The sequence below is a fragment of the Rattus norvegicus genome, chromosome 9 (genome assembly GCF_021556685.1).
Source record: "Rattus norvegicus strain SHRSP/BbbUtx chromosome 9, alternate assembly SHRSP_T2T, whole genome shotgun sequence".
NCBI classification, from domain to species: Eukaryota; Metazoa; Chordata; class Mammalia; order Rodentia; family Muridae; genus Rattus; species Rattus norvegicus.
This window is the reverse complement of record NC_141542.1, coordinates 40,534,645-40,546,003: the sequence shown is the minus strand read 5'-3', so window position 1 is coordinate 40,546,003 and position 11,359 is coordinate 40,534,645. Positions and strand designations below refer to the sequence as shown.

The 11,359-nt window shown below is 39.9% G+C and overlaps 1 pseudogene; it reads right to left on the bottom strand.

Annotated features, from left to right (window-relative positions):
* Positions 1-340: 340 nt before the first annotated feature.
* Hnrnpc-ps2 (heterogeneous nuclear ribonucleoprotein C, pseudogene 2) lies at positions 341-1,231 on the bottom strand (annotated as a pseudogene).
* Positions 1,232-11,359: the final 10,128 nt, after the last annotated feature.

The following is an 11,359-nucleotide window of genomic DNA, read 5'->3' as shown; positions in this document are numbered from 1 at the left end:
CATGAAGCTACGAAGTGTTTAAAGGAAATGAAGTGCTTTGACGTCTGTGGGAAAGTTAGTTATAATAAAGAAACTGCCTAAAATGGTATTTCTTTAAAAACTTGCAGTGCTAACAGCACTGATAACCACAGAAATACTATTTTGCTTTTCATCCCTGTTTTGCTTTGAACATGTACTCTGTCTCGCTTGCAGTTGAACTTTGATTCTTAATAATATCCTCTGGCATGTTTTGTTTTAATATTTCATATGAGGTAAGTAAAAAAGGATTTAAAGTTAAGCATTGGCCCCTAAGAAAATGCTCTTAAGCAAATCTCCTACATTTTGCCTGATAATCAAGTCATTATATCACAAATAAAAATTTTCTGTACTCCTGGCATTTGCTTGGTATGTCAATAAATGAATATTCTCTCAGCTGCCGACTCCCTGCCCCACCCTCATCTTCATTATCGTCATCATCCAGCAGGTCGCTCTCCTCAGCGGAGTCATCTGCATCTGCCTTAGACTCCGTCCTCGCAGCAGTCTCATCCTTCTCCATAGAGGCGCTGCTCTGGCCGTCATCATTATCTCTTCGTGTTTGCTTTGTTCCTTTTCAACCCCCACCCCACCCCCCAAGGCTTTCCAATAGAGAATCCACTTTTTGTTTTAGCTGAATCAGCTCCTTCATCATGGCCTGAAGGTCATCACCTTTCATCTTTCCAGACTTGGAAGAAGATCCCCGTTGTCCACTCATCGAATTGAACCTACTTTGCCCCAACACATGCTGGCGTTTGGAAGGCACCGCGGCTCAAGCAATAGTAGAAGGAGGAAGAAGGGGAGGAAGAGGAGAAGGAGAAGGGACACGTGTTAGGTAACTGTATATCCTGACATAATAATCCCGTTGAAAGTCATAGGCCAAGCAAATCGAGGAACCGTTCATCACTACTGCAGATCGTTTTCACAACTGGCTTTTCCTCGGTTGACTTTTGGCTCTACAGTCCGGTTAATATCTAAAACCTGGCCAGCGATCATTTATTTGGCCTTCCTCTCCAGCTCCAGCAGTTCCGGCATTTCTCTCATCAGCATGCTGGACAAAGGCAAATCCCTTATGCGCAGAGCAACCCACAATTTTGACATACTTTGAAAAGATGGCTTCCACATCAGACTTCTTGATGACCGGAGTGTTGAGATTCTCAGTGAGTACATAGGAATTCATGGAGAGAGGAGCTGTCTTGTTGGTAACATTGGTAGCCATCTCCTTTGGTGATAAGGTTTCTGAAAATATCGCTGAAAAAAAAAACCTCACAAGAAGAAGGAGAGAGAAGAGACTGACTCATCTACTGATGGTTTACACCGAGATATGGAGCTACAGCAGCAAAGAACTAGAGGACCCTAGAGGACCATTTGCTCTTAATCTCCTCACCAAGATAATGAGGGGGGGGAATGGGAAAGGGTGGGATGGGATAACATTTTAAATGTAAATACATAAAATATCCGATAAAAATAAAATAAAAAAGATAATGCAATTTTAGAACACCTTGAAAATTAGTTACCAAAAGAAAAGTAATGTTTATGTTGCTGACTGGAAAAGCATCAGATTGTCTGGGCTTCTGAGATGTATCCCTATTACTTCCTGATTTGCCTGAACTAAGTCATGTCTCTTCTCAGGAAATCAGGCCATAACACTCTGTGATGATCTGGAGTCACAGCTAATTACTACCCAGTCACACTGCTAATGCAAATGCAGGCTCACTGTCACCTGTGTGCTTCTCATTATTGATGCATTTTCTCAGGCAGAAAAAGCCAAATCCCATTGACTATATTGTCATCCCAGATGTAATCAAAGACCCACTCCTTTTCTTCCCCAAACAGGGGAGGGATGGCATCTCTCTTGTTCCCAGTCCCCTCCCGAAAGTACTGGGTGTCCTCTGTCATTCATTGTTGGCCAGTTTAAACACTTGGCATACTAGCCTGCAGGGCAGGCGCCCTGGGAATAAGGGAAATTCTCAAATTAATGAACAGATGATGTCATTTCTGGGGAATAGAAATCAACTTGCAAATAATTGTTGGAGGAGTAAAAAAGATCTGAACATGGAATTCAGAAAGGAATGTATATTTTAATTTTAAAACTAGAAATTACAAGTAATTAATTAAAAGATATTGTGAAAGGTATATTGGTTTTTACACAAACACCTTAATGTATTAATAGGAAAATATTTTTTCAGGTCATTGTAACAATTATAAACGAGAATGCCTTGACATATTTATATTTCATACAGGCATAAACTAAAAAAATACTATATACTTCTTTCTTTTTTTAAAATTTTTATTAGATATATTTCTTTACTTACATTTCTTTTTTTTATTAACTTGAGTATTTCTTTTTTTTTCTTTTTTTTTTCTTTTTTTTTTTTATTAACTTGAGTATTTCTTTTTTTTTTTTTTTTTTTCCAAACAATTTTTTTTTTTTATTAACTTGAGTATTTCTTATATACAGTTCAAGTGTTATTCCCTTTCCCGGTTTCCGGGCAAAATCCCCCTCCCCCCTCCCCTTCCTTATGGGTGTTCCCCTCCCAACCCTCCCCCCATTGCCGCCCTCCCCCCATAGTCTAGTTCACTGGGGGTTCAGTCTTAGCAGGACCCAGGGCTTCCCCTTCCACTGGTGCTCTTACTAGGATATTCATTGCTACCTATGGGGTCAGAGTCCAGGGTCAGTCCATATATAGTCTTTAGGTAGTGGCTTAGTCCCTGGAAGCTCTGGTTGCTTGACATTGTTGTACTTTTGGGGTCTCGAGCCCCTTCAAGCTCTTCCAGTTCTTTCTCTGATTCCTTCAACGGGGGACCTATTCTCAGCTCATTGGTTTGCTGCTGGCATTCGCCTCTGTATTTGCTGTATTCTGGCTGTGTCTCTCAGGAGCGATCTACATCCGGCTCCTGTCGGTCTGCACTTCTTTGCTTCATCCATCTTGTCCAATTGGGTGGCTGTATATGTATGGGCCACCTGTGGGGCAGGCTCTGAATGGGTGTTCCTTCAGTCTCTGTTTTAATCTTTGCCTCTCCCTTCCCAGCCAAGGGTATTCTTTTTCCTCATTTAAAGAAGGAGTGAAGCATTCACATTTTGATCATCCGTCTTGAGTTTCGTTTGTTCTAGGGATCTAGGGTAATTCAAGCATTTGGGCTAATAGCCACTTATCAATGAGTGCATACCATGTATGTCTTTCTGTGATTGGGTTAGCTCACTCAGGATGATATTTTCCAGTTCCAACCATTTGCCTACGAATTTCATAGACTCGTTGTTTTTGATAGCTGAGTAATATTCCACTGTGTAGATGTACCACATTTTCTGTATCCATTCCTCTGTTGAAGGGCATCTCGGTTCTTTCCATTTTCTAGCTATTATAAATAAGGCTGCGATGAACATAGTGGAGCACGTGTCTCTTTTATATGTTGAGGCATCTTTTGGGTATATGCCCAAGAGAGGTATAGCTGGATCCTCAGGCAGTTCAATGTCCAATTTTCTGAGGAACCTCCAGACTGATTTCCAGAATGGTTTTACCAGTCTGCAATCCCACCAACAATGGAGGAGTGTTCCTCTTTCTCCACATCCTCGCCAGCATCTGCTGTCACCTGAGTTTTTGATCTTAGCCATTCTCACTGGTGTGAGGTGAAATCTCAGGGTTGTTTTGATTTGCATTTCCCTTATGACTAAAGATGTTGAACATTTCTTTAGGTGTTTCTCAGCCATTCGGCATTCCTCAGCTGTGAATTCTTTGTTTAGCTCTGAACCCCATTTTTTAATAGGGTTATTTGTTTCCCTGCGGTCTAACTTCTTGAGTTCTTTATATATTTTGGATATAAGGCCTCTATCTGTTGTAGGATTGGTAAAGATCTTTTCCCAATCTGTTGGTTGCCGTTTTGTCCTAACCACCGTGTCCTTTGCCTTACAGAAGCTTTGCAGTTTTATGAGATCCCATTTGTCGATTCTTGATCTTAGAGCATAAGCCATTGGTGTTTTGTTCAGGAAATTTTTTCCAGTGCCCATGTGTTCCAGATGCTTCCCTAGTTTTTCTTCTATTAGTTTGAGTGTGTCTGGTTTGATGTGGAGGTCCTTGATCCACTTGGACTTAAGCTTTGTACAGGGTGATAAGCATGGATCGATCTGCATTCTTCTACATGTTGCCCTCCAGTTGAACCAGCACCATTTGCTGAAAATGCTATCTTTTTTCCATTGGATGGTTTTGGCTCCTTTGTCAAAAATCAAGTGACCATAGGTGTGTGGGTTCATTTCTGGGTCTTCAATTCTATTCCATTGGTCTATCTGTCTGTCTCTGTACCAATACCATGCAGTTTTTATCACTATTGCTCTGTAATACTGCTTGAGTTCAGGGATAGTGATTCCCCCTGAAGTCCTTTTATTGTTGAGGATAGCTTTAGCTATCCTGGGTTTTTTGTTATTCCAGATGAATTTGCAAATTGTTCTGTCTAACTCTTTGAAGAATTGGATTGGTATTTTGATGGGGATTGCATTGAATCTGTAGATTGCTTTTGGTAAAATGGCCATTTTTACTATATTAATCCTGCCAATCCATGAGCATGGGAGATCTTTCCATCTTCTGAGGTCTTCTTCAATTTCTTTCCTCAGTGTCTTGAAGTTCTTATTGTACAGATCTTTTACTTGCTTGGTTAAAGTCACACCGAGGTACTTTATATTATTTGGGTCTATTATGAAGGGTGTCGTTTCCCTAATTTCTTTCTCGGCTTGTTTCTCTTTTGTATAGAGGAAGGCAACTGATTTATTTGAGTTAATTTTATACCCAGCCACTTTGCTGAAGTTGTTTATCAGCTTTAGTAGTTCTCTGGTGGAACTTTTGGGATCACTTAAATATACTATCATGTCATCTGCAAATAGTGATATTTTGACCTCTTCTTTTCCGATCTGTATCCCCTTGATCTCCTTTTGTTGTCTGATTGCTCTGGCTAGAACTTCAAGAACTATATTGAATAAGTAGGGAGAGAGTGGGCAGCCTTGTCTAGTCCCTGATTTTAGTGGGATTGCTTCAAGTTTCTCTCCATTTAGTTTAATGTTAGCAACTGGTTTGCTGTATATGGCTTTTACTATGTTTAGGTATGGGCCTTGAATTCCTATTCTTTCCAGGACTTTTATCATGAAGGGGTGTTGAATTTTGTCAAATGCTTTCTCAGCATCTAATGAAATGATCATGTGGTTCTGTTCTTTCAGTTTGTTTATATGATGGATCACGTTGATGGTTTTCCGTATATTAAACCATCCCTGCATGCCTGGGATGAAGCCTACTTGATCATGGTGGATGATTGTTTTGATGTGCTCTTGAATTCGGTTTGCCAGAATTTTATTGAGTATTTTTGCGTCGATATTCATAAGGGAAATTGGTCTGAAGTTCTCTTTCTTTGTTGTGTCTTTGTGTGGTTTAGGTATAAGAGTAATTGTGGCTTCGTAGAAGGAATTCGGTAGTGCTCCATCTGTTTCAATTTTGTGGAATAGTTTGGATAATATTGGTATGAGGTCTTCTATGAAGGTTTGATAGAATTCTGCACTAAACCCGTCTGGACCTGGGCTCTTTTTGGTTGGAAGACCTTTAATGACTGCTTCTATTTCCTTAGGAGTTATGGGGTTGTTTAACTGGTTTATCTGTTCCTGATTTAACTTCGATACCTGGTATCTGTCTAGGAAATTGTCCATTTCCTGAAGATTTTCAAATTTTGTTGAATATAGGTTTTTATAGTAAGATCTGATGATTTTTTGAATTTCCTCTGAATCTGTAGTTATGTCTCCCTTTTCATTTCTAATTTTGTTAATTTGGACGCACTCTCTGTGTCCTCTCGTTAGTCTGGCTAAGGGTTTATCTATCTTGTTGATTTTCTCAAAGAACCAACTTTTGGTTCTGTTGATTCTTTCTATGGTCCTTTTTGTTTCTACTTGGTTGATTTCAGCTCTGAGTTTGATTATTTCCTGCCTTCTACTCCTCCTGGGTGTATTTGCTTCTTTTTGTTCTAGAGCTTTTAGGTGTGCTGTCAAGCTGCTGACATATGCTCTTTCCTGTTTCTTTCTGCAGGCACTCAGCGCTATGAGTTTTCCTCTTAGCACAGCTTTCATTGTGTCCCATAAGTTTGGGTATGTTGTATCTTCATTTTCATTAAATTCTAAAAAGTTTTTAATTTCTTTCTTTATTTCTTCCTTGACCAGGTTATCATTGAGTAGAGCATTGTTCAATTTCCACGTATATGTGGGCATTCTTCCCTTATTGTTATTGAAGACCAGTTTTAGGCCGTGGTGGTCCGATAGCATGCATGGGATTATCTCTATCTTTCTGTACCTGTTGAGGCCCGTTTTTTGACCAATTATATGGTCAATTTTGGAGAAAGTACCATGAGGAGCTGAGAAGAAGGTATATCCTTTTGCTTTAGGATAGAATGTTCTATAAATATCCGTTAAGTCCATTTGGCTCATGACTTCTCTTAGTCTGTCGACAACTTGAGTATTTCTTATATACATTTCCAGTGTTATTCCCTTTCCCGGTTTCCGGGCAAACATCCCCCTCCCCCCTCCCCTTCCTTATGGGTGTTCCCCTCCCAACCCTCCCCCCATTGCCGCCCTCCCCCCATAGACTAGTTCACTGGGGGTTCAGTCTTAGCAGGACCCAGGGCTTCCCCTTCCACTGGTGCTCTTACTAGGATATTCATTGCTACCTATGGGGTCAGAGTCCAGGGTCAGTCCATGTATAGTCTTTAGGTAGTGGCTTAGTCCCTGGAAGCTCTGGTTGCTTGGCATTGTTGTACTTTTGGGGTCTCGAGCCCCTTCAAGCTCTTCCAGTTCTTTCTCTGATTCCTTCAATAGGGGACCTATTCTCAGTTCAGTGGTTTGCTGCTGGCATTCGCCTCTGTATTTGCTGTATTCTGGCTGTGTCTCTCAGGAGAGATCTACATCCGGCTCCTGTCGGTCTGCACTTCTTTGCTTCATCCATCTTGTCTAATTGGGTGGCTGTATATGTATGGGCCACATGTGGGGCAGGCTCTGAATGGGTGTTCCTTCAGTCTCTGTTTTAATCTTTGCCTCTCCCTTCCCTGCCAAGGGTATTCTTTTTCCTCATTTAAAGAAGGAGTGAAGCATTCACATTTTGATCATCCGTCTTGAGTTTCGTTTGTTCTAGGGATCTAGGGTAATTCAAGCATTTGGGCTAATAGCCACTTATCAATGAGTGCATACCATGTATGTCTTTCTGTGATTGGGTTAGCTCACTCAGGATGATATTTTCCAGTTCCAACCATTTGCCTACGAATTTCATAAACTCGTTGTTTTTGATAGCTGAGTAATATTCCACTGTGTAGATGTACCACATTTTCTGTATCCATTCCTCTGTTGAAGGGCATCTGGGTTCTTTCCATTTTCTGGCTATTATAAATAAGGCTGCGATGAACATAGTGGAGCACGTGTCTCTTTTATATGTTGAGGCATCTTTTGGGTATATGCCCAAGAGAGGTATAGCTGGATCCTCAGGCAGTTCAATGTCCAATTTTCTGAGGAACCTCCAGACTGATTTCCAGAATGGTTTTACCAGTCTGCAACCCCACCAACAATGGAGGAGTGTTCCTCTTTCTCCGCATCCTCGCCAGCATCTGCTGTCACCTGAGTTTTTGATCTTAGCCATTCTCACTGGTGTGAGGTGAAATCTCAGGGTTGTTTTGATTTGCATTTCCCTTATGACTAAAGATGTTGAACATTTCTTTAGGTGTTTCTCAGCCATTCGGCATTCCTCAGCTGTGAATTCTTTGTTTAGCTCTGAACCCCATTTTTTAATAGGGTTATTTGTTTCCCTGCGGTCTAACTTCTTGAGTTCTTTGTATATTTTGGATATAAGGCCTCTATCTGTTATAGGATTGGTAAAGATCTTTTCCCAATCTGTTGGTTGCCGTTTTGTCCTAACCACAGTGTCCTTTGCCTTACAGAAGCTTTGCAGTTTTATGAGATCCCATTTGTCGATTCTTGATCTTAGAGCATAAGCCATTGGTGTTTTGTTCAGGAAATTTTTTCCAGTGCCCATGTGTTCCAGATGCTTCCCTAGTTTTTCTTCTATTAGTTTGAGTGTGTCTGGTTTGATGTGGAGGTCCTTGATCCACTTGGACTTAAGCTTTGTACAGGGTGATAAGGATGGATCGATCTGCATTCTTCTACATGTTGCCCTCCAGTTGAACCAGCACCATTTGCTGAAAATGCTATCTTTTTTCCATTGGATGGTTTTGGCTCCTTTGTCAAAAATCAAGTGACCATAGGTGTGTGGGTTCATTTCTGGGTCTTCAATTCTATTCCATTGGTCTATCTGTCTGTCTCTGTACCAATACCATGCAGTTTTTATCACTATTGCTCTGTAATACTGCTTGAGTTCAGGGATAGTGATTCCCCCTGAAGTCCTTTTATTGTTGAGGATAGCTTTAGCTATCCTGGGTTTTTTGTTATTCCAGATGAATTTGCAAATTGTTCTGTCTAACTCTTTGAAGAATTGGATTGGTATTTTGATGGGGATTGCATTGAATCTGTAGATTGCTTTTCGTAAAATGGCCATTTTTACCATATTAATCCTGCCAATCCATGAGCATGGGAGATCTTTCCATCTTCTGAGGTCTTCTTCAATTTCTTTCCTCAGTGTCTTGAAGTTCTTATTGTATAGATCTTTTACTTGCTTGGTTAAAGTCACACCGAGGTACTTTATATTATTTGGGTCTATTATGAAGGGTGTCGTTTCCCTAATTTCTTTCTCGGCTTGTTTCTCTTTTGTATAGAGGAAGGCAACTGATTTATTTGAGTTAATTTTATACCCAGCCACTTTGCTGAAGTTGTTTATCAGCTTTAGTAGTTCTCTGGTGGAACTTTTGGGATCACTTAAATATACTATCATGTCATCTGCAAATAGTGATATTTTGACCTCTTCTTTTCCGATCTGTATCCCCTTGATCTCCTTTTGTTGTCTGATTGCTCTGGCTAGAACTTCAAGAACTATATTGAATAAGTAGGGAGAGAGTGGGCAGCCTTGTCTAGTCCCTGATTTTAGTGGGATTGCTTCAAGTTTCTCTCCATTTAGTTTAATGTTAGCAACTGGTTTGCTGTATATGGCTTTTACTATGTTTAGGTATGGGCCTTGAATTCCTATTCTTTCCAGGACTTTTATCATGAAGGGGTGTTGAATTTTGTCAAATGCTTTCTCAGCATCTAATGAAATGATCATGTGGTTCTGTTCTTTCAGTTTGTTTATATGATGGATCACGTTGATGGTTTTCCGTATATTAAACCATCCCTGCATGCCTGGGATGAAGCCTACTTGATCATGGTGGATGATTGTTTTGATGTGCTCTTGAATTCGGTTTGCCGGAATTTTATTGAGTATTTTTGCGTCGATATTCATAAGGGAAATTGGTCTGAAGTTCTCTTTCTTTGTTGTGTCTTTGTGTGGTTTAGGTATAAGAGTAATTGTGGCTTCGTAGAAGGAATTCGGTAGTGCTCCATCTGTTTCAATTTTGTGGAATAGTTTGGATAATATTGGTATGAGGTCTTCTATGAAGGTTTGATAGAATTCTGCACTAAACCCGTCTGGACCTGGGCTCTTTTTGGTTGGGAGACCTTTAATGACTGCTTCTATTTCCTTAGAAGTTATGGGGTTGTTTAACTGGTTTATCTGTTCCTGATTTAACTTCGATACCTGGTATCTGTCTAGGAAATTGTCCATTTCCTGAAGATTTTCAAATTTTGTTGAATATAGGTTTTTATAGTAAGATCTGATGATTTTTTGAATTTCCTCTGAATCTGTAGTTATGTCTCCCTTTTCATTTCTGATTTTGTTAATTTGGACACACTCTCTGTGTCCTCTTGTTAGTCTGGCTAAGGGTTTATCTATCTTGTTGATTTTCTCAAAGAACCAACTTTTGGTTCTGTTGATTCTTTCTATGGTCCTTTTTGTTTCTACTTGGTTGATTTCAGCTCTGAGTTTGATTATTTCCTGCCTTCTACTCCTCCTGGGTGTATTTGCTTCTTTTTGTTCTAGAGCTTTTAGGTGTGCTGTCAAGCTGCTGACATAGGCTCTTTCCTGTTTCTTTCTGCAGGCACTCAGCGCTATGAGTTTTCCTCTTAGCACAGCTTTCATTGTGTCCCATAAGTTTGAGTATGTTGTATCTTCATTTTCATTAAATTCTAAAAAGTTTTTAATTTCTTTCTTTATTTCTTCCTTGACCAGGTTATCATTGAGTAGAGCATTGTTCAATTTCCACGTATATGTGGGCATTCTTCCCTTATTGTTATTGAAGACCAGTTTTAGGCCGTGGTGGTCCGATAGCACGCATGGGATTATTTCTATCTTTCTGTACCTGTTGAGGCCCGTTTTTTGACCAATTATATGGTCAATTTTGGAGAAAGTGCCATGAGGAGCTGAGAAGAAGGTATATCCTTTTGCTTTAGGATAGAATGTTCTATAAATATCCCTTAAGTCCATTTGGCTCATGACTTCTCTTAGTCTGTCTACATCACTGTTTAATTTCTGTTTCCATGATCTGTCCATTGATGAGAGTGGGGTGTTGAAATCTCCCACTATTATTGTGTGAGGTGCAATGTGTGTTTTGAGCTTTAGTAAGGTTTCTTTTACGTATGTAGGTGCCCTTGTATTTGGGGCATAGATATTTAGGATTGAGAGTTCATCTTGGTTGATTTTTCCTTTGATGAATATGAAGTGTCCTTCCTTATCTTTTTTGATGACTTTTAGTTGGAAATTGATTTTATTTGATATTAGAATGGCTACTCCAGCTTGCTTCTTCTGACCATTTGCTTGGAAAGTTGTTTTCCAGCCTTTCACTCTGAGGTAGTGTCTGTCTTTGTCTCTGAGGTGTGTTTCCTGTAGGCAGCAGAATGCAGGGTCCTCGTTGTGTATCCAGTTTGTTAATCTATGTCTTTTTATTGGGAAGTTGAGGCCATTGATATTGAGAGATATTAAGGAATAGTGATTATTGCTTCCTGTTATATTCATATTTGGATGTGAGGTTATGTTTGTGTGCTTTTCTTCTCTTTGTTTTGTTGCCAAGACGATTAGTTTCTTGCTTCTTCTAGGGTATAGCTTGCCTCCTTATGTTGGGCTTTACCATTTATTATCCTTTGTAGTGCTGGATTTGTAGAAAGATATTGTGTAAATTTGGTTTTGTCGTGGAATATCTTGGTTTCTCCATCTATGTTAATTGAGAGTTTTGCAGGATACAGTAACCTGGGCTGGCATTTGTGTTCTCTTAGGGTCTATATGACATCAGTCCAGGATCTTCTGGCCTTCATAGTTTCTGGTGAAAAGTCTGGTGTGATTCTGATAGGTCTGCCTTT